The sequence below is a fragment of the Rhineura floridana genome, chromosome 10, assembly GCF_030035675.1.
Source record: "Rhineura floridana isolate rRhiFlo1 chromosome 10, rRhiFlo1.hap2, whole genome shotgun sequence".
Lineage (NCBI taxonomy): Eukaryota > Metazoa > Chordata > Lepidosauria > Squamata > Rhineuridae > Rhineura > Rhineura floridana.
This window is the reverse complement of record NC_084489.1, coordinates 34252019-34257796: the sequence shown is the minus strand read 5'-3', so window position 1 is coordinate 34257796 and position 5778 is coordinate 34252019. Positions and strand designations below refer to the sequence as shown.

General features: G+C 40.8%; 1 non-coding gene across 1 annotated transcript; it reads left to right on the top strand.

Annotated features, from left to right (window-relative positions):
* Positions 1–4558: 4558 nt before the first annotated feature.
* Positions 4559–4635, top strand: TRNAA-UGC (transfer RNA alanine (anticodon UGC)). The gene has a single exon. It is a non-coding gene; the product is annotated as a tRNA-Ala (tRNA).
* The last annotated feature ends 1143 nt before the right edge of the window (positions 4636–5778 follow it).

Genomic DNA, 5778 nt, shown 5'->3' with positions numbered 1-5778 from the left:
ATGCTGAGTTCATGAAACTGTGCTTTCTGTACTGTAGCTGATGACATCATAAATGCTCAGAGCTGTGCTGGGAGCAATACTGAGAAACCGCAGTTCACCTTCATTAGCCCACCAGGAATCCAAGAAACAGAGGAGACAGGGTACAGTACTGTCAACCCTAAACATTCAGAAATGATCATTTAGGCTCCAGTAAGTCCTCTGGCTCAGAAAAGTGCTTCTGTTTAAGCAATTAAGGTGTTTTCCTGGGCTCATTTTGGAGGAATCATGCCTTCTGTTAAATTACTGTAATTATGAGGTGCTAAAAGAAAATGTTTGTAAATGATCCCTGTGTCCAATAACTGTCTCTTCAACCTTGTTCAAAACTTTGTACATGAGCTCTGGAATTTATTTTTTGAGGTCACTGAAAGTTCATTAAAGACCATATTATCAGATATTAACTTATTTGGATACAATACAATTTAAACTGATAAAGGAAACGCTCGTCTGACTGGTTTTGTACGTGGTAGGTTCTTGTTCAAGTTTCTTCATAGAGACATAAGATTCTTTATATGGTGTAATGGTTAGAATTGGGTAGATTTGCAGGACAATTTCTTATAGCTTCAACCTTTGCATTGCTTCCTGTGTGAATCTGCTAGTGTGATGGATCAGGATGAACATGTCAGTCAAATAACTGAATTACACTTATGCTGGTTTGTGATGTAGACATAACAGTAGATCGCCTTCCCCAACCTGGTGCCCTTCAGATGTTTTGGGTTACAATTCCGATCAGCCCCAGCTAGTACAGATATTGTAGTTCAAAACAGCTGGAATGTACCAGGCTGAGAAAAGGATGCCCTAGATAGTTTGAAACAGGCCCATGGCTTTTCAGTAATAATGAGAAAAATATTTCAGTACTTACTGAACAGAGATCATCAGCTAATTTGTCACATTCATTAAGAAGCAATAACTGCCAGTTATTCCTGATCGGTCCTTTTATTTGATCTGGTAGTAACTGAAGTGTGAAAGAGCCTGTGCCCACTTACTAATCTTCTCTGCCATTCAGTTGCAAAACAGGGCCTATACTACCAACTCTATGTATAAAAAGGCAATGACATTTAGAATTCACACAGTTGTTTTCTGAAGGCCTATATTGTATCTATAGATGGTGATCAAAAGAAGTTTGAGTAGGCATACCAGCTGCTACCAGAAACAAGTATTTAGTAGCAAATGTGAACAGAACGCTGAAATAAAAGCAAAATACAAAAGTAAAACTGTTGGTTTTATTATTAGCTAGCTTTAATAATTTGCTTACATAAGTCAAAAAGAGGCATTTTATTAAGGAAAAGGGAATCTGAGGTTTTTTAAAAAAACAATAAACCCTGTTGGTAAAACAACAATAATTATATTTAGCCTAACTAAGCTACATATATTTGTACAATGGGAAATTTTGTTATTACCTGAAAAATTGGTAAAATGCATCTAATCAGGTTGATAAAAATGTGAACTGTTCAAGTGGAATATGCAAGTGTCCCATCCTGATTGGTTCTTCTTAGCTTTCTTTCAACTTGTTTGATCTCTAGTGGCTATTTGCTAATTTTATTTTGCTGATTGCCTCATAAAGGGTGAAGCTTCTAACCTCCATGTTTCATGAAATTGTTACTGCAATATCCTCTGACACAATTACTGACCAGTACAGTGTTAGATTATGCGATGTAAAGAGAGCCACTGTGACTTGCCTCATTTGTTTAACATTCCATTCTAAGAGAGGTGGTCAGGCCTGCCGCTTGTACTGTGCTAATATAAGAATTGTCTTGCTGTGTCTAACTAAAGATGTCCTTTTCTAATTTATCATGCCTAAATGGAGGACTACACATTGGAATGGATATCATAAAATACAACTTCCACAGTCTATTTTATCCTGGATTTGTTCCTGGGAACAGACTTTCCTACTACTCATATTGTAGGATGCTGGAAAAGTTTAAGGATATTTTTTTAAAAGGGCTCTCATACTCAACGGATGTGAGTTTTAGTCATGCAATTGTAAAATATTATTTTCTTACTCGGTGCAAAGACTGTTTGAGTTATTGGCTTGGATTTTGTTTGTTTGAATGTTTTACTTACCTAGCATGCAAAGGTCAAATTACAAAACCACTTTCTTATCACGTTAATCTCTGAAAAATTGAGGCTCATTGGTTTCAGGGAATTCCCTTTCTTCAAGGGACGAGATCAAGGATGTATAACCAGAAGGGGAAAGGCACCCTAGGGCCAGCCCCATAAATGCTTCACCAGATGAACCTGTGGGACCAGTGCCCATCTGGCCCAAGGATGTGGTGCTGCCACCTTCTGACTCAGAGGACTCCATTTCTGAAGACCCAGTGGGGCCAGAGGCTCCCCTGCTCTATCACAATAGGTGATTACTGGAGCAGCCTGGGCCCCTTTACCTGAAGAGCCACCTTCCAGTGCAGGCAGGGCTAATGATTGGGATGCAGCTGCTGATGCTGTATAGAGCTCAGTGTGCTTGTTGCTGAAGCAACTGAATTCTGTGTTCCTGCAACATAACACAAGCCCTGCCCTGCCTGAACATTGCCTTGTCTTGCATCCAGCCTGAACCCTGCTTCAGCTCACCTTGTCTTATATCCAGCCTGAGCCTCACCTTGCACAGAACAGGAAAGTTGGAGGTTTACTAAAGACAATATTATTGCATATGGGCGTATATGAATAATACAGTTCTTTTTAAAAGTTCTGTCTATACAGAGTTTCACGTAAACCCTTCCCCCGCCAGCTCATGGCAACACACCTGGTGAGGGTGGGTTCTGGTACATACAACACAAATGCTTCCTTGTCTCCTGCACATTTGGACAGTGTGGGAAAGTGGGTACTGATGTAAATGAGGAAAACTCCACCATGCAAGGAAGGACTCTGGTCCATCTGGGTTCCTCCCTGCATGGAGGAGCTCTTCCAGTGTACATCAGTACCTGTGGATAGCCATTTCCAACACTATCTGAATACATAGATGATGAGTAAGCATTGCTTTCATGTGTGTCAGGAGGTATGGCCGTGATATATAAAAGCGTTGGGGGAGGGAAGTTAATCTGCATGGCCTGGCAGCCCCTCTTCCAATATTTCACTATGTTGGGGGGCAGGTGTTGTTGGAACCACCCCAGTAGCTGGACAATAGTCTTCTGTCACTATAGTGAAGAAGTAAAGGTATAGAAAATGTGTCCAGGCTGACTAAGATGGAGTGCTCATATTTTTTATTAATCACCCTTCATTATGGCAGATGTGGGAGTAGTAAGAAATTATAGTGTAGGAACCATTAACGAGTTTCTTGGTACACTCCAAATATACACACATTCCACTCTATTGCGTTTCCTGTTGGTGGTCATGTGTCTAATATGAATGGAAATAGGGCACGTTTTGCTATCATTAAAGTAGTGTGTCTAAGTCTAGTTCTTTACGTCTTCTAATAGCAGGCATTCACTAATTTGAAAGTACAAAAGGATGTACCTGAAAACCACATCTTTATGATTCCAAAGTCAGGAATCAGTGAGGCTTTGCCCTTATCCCATAGAATTCAATGTATGGATGACAGCAAATTGGCTGCAACTGGGGGCACAGTTGACATCCTGACATTAGTGAACCTGGTGTCTTGAGATATCACCTTCAGAAGGCTAGTTTATTTTTTAACATAAAATGAAACTGAGTCTATTCCATCCTATAAAACAGTTACAGAATGAGAAAAAGGTACTCAAATATGAATCCTTGAAGAAGATGCTGGAGCCACCTTCTTCTAAGGGCTCTACAGACAAATTCTTTGAGGATGGCTAGGCTTTGATACCTAAAAGTTAATTGTTCCACAAGAGTTATGTGTCACTCTTCCTGTGTGACAGAAAGAACAAGTTTATCTTGGAGGCATCATGTGACCCACATGAGGATTTGAGGAAAGGGCATTGATCTGAGTAGGGATAGAAACTTAATTTCTCTCTTGCTGAGATTGTACTGTGATAAGACAATATAAGAACTGTCTTGCTGTGCCTAACTAAAGGTCTATTTGTTCAGTGCTTTTTCTCCAGGAGTGGCCATGCAAAACCTCTTGAATCTTGCAGGCAGGACATGATGGAGATAGTATTCCCCATTGATCGATCCAGATCCAATAGTCAGAGATTCAGTTTTAGTTGTCATCTTAACCTTTTTTCTTGTCTGTGAGAAGCAGGCAAAAGAAACTTTCTTCTCTCCCAGACTATTAGGTTTTGACTATTTTCAGGGCAATCCTAACCATATCTACTCCTATTGAACAATCCTAGTTTCTACTTCTACAGGATAATCCCAAACATGGTCTAGTCCTATTGAACTGGGACTTACCATAACGTAAGTGAGGTTAGCATTACAGCCTGAGACATTTATTAGCTGCTTTTCATCCTTGACTCTCAGAGTGGCATATCGTGTAAAACACAAGAAAGAAAGAACATGAAAGACTGTTACGGCACCTGAAAAAAATAACACATTTTATTATGACATATGCTTTCACAGACTAGAGTCCACGGCATCAGATGCTGCAAGAGGCTTATACGTCCTTTGAGGAAGGGCCATATAGCTCAGTGGTAGAGCATCTGCTTTGCATGCAGAAGGTCCCAGGTTCAATCCCTGGTATCTCCAAGTAGGGCTGGGAGAACCTCTGCCTGAAACCCTGGATAGGCAGTGCCAATCAGTGTAGACAATACTGAGCTAAATGGACCAATGGTCTGACTCGGTACAAGGCAGCTTCCTATGTTCCTGTGTTGATCCCTCTGGAAATAAACAGGAAATGCCACAAAATAAAATAAATTGCACAAGCTGTTACAAATCCAACACAATGAATAAGTAAACAATGTACCAACTTAAAAGGACTGGGAGAACAGAAAAATGTTCACATGGTATCAGAAGTGGTTCACCCAATGGGGTGGAGGTGGTAGGCTATCTTCCCAGCAGGTTGCTGTTACTTAATGGCAGGGAGAAGAAAAGGGAGAGGCAGTTGACTTCCCCACCCACTCACCCCCTACCTCCAATATGCAGTAGAGATCCATCCACCAGGAAGCTAGAGTAGTGACTCTGTTCTACCTGGTGAGCTGCTTCTGCGTGGTATCAAAACAAGATTTAAGATAGCACCAGATGAGCCTTTGGAGAAAGGGAATTCCACACACAAGATGCCAGATTTGAGAAGGCCCTCTCTCCCATCTTCCAGCTCCAGTTGCTTAATTTGAGATTGAAGGGGGTTATGGACCTGAGCCTTAGAAGCTGAACTTAATGCTGGGCAGGTTCATGACAGAGGAGGTAGTAATTGAAGAACCCTGGTCCCAAGCTGTTCAGAAGGAAACAATTGCTGCACGTGCCCCTTGGAATACCCTGAACTTTCTCTAGTATTAAGGGTTCTTTGCACAGAATAGAGTGTAGCATCTACACTCCATTTCTCCTATACTGCCTCTTGCTGGAAGAAGCTGCTCCTATATTGAGGCAACCCAACAGCTGTGAGCCAGGCCACTGATCCACCAATTTTTCTTTAGTAATTACATATGCTAGGGGAGGAATGACACAATAAAGACAATATGTGTCTTGAAGGATAGTAGCTGGGTGGTTAGAAAGAGACTTAATTATACACTTGAAAATTCTGGGGTTCAAGACTGGCTTGTTCTTACATAAGCCTCTGTTTATAAAACTTAATACTTTTGTTCTGCTGGTTTAAGAAAGTAAGACCATTGGATAATAGACCCAAATCATTGGCATAACTTAATGAACCCTCACCTTAGTAGCTGGACAAATTTT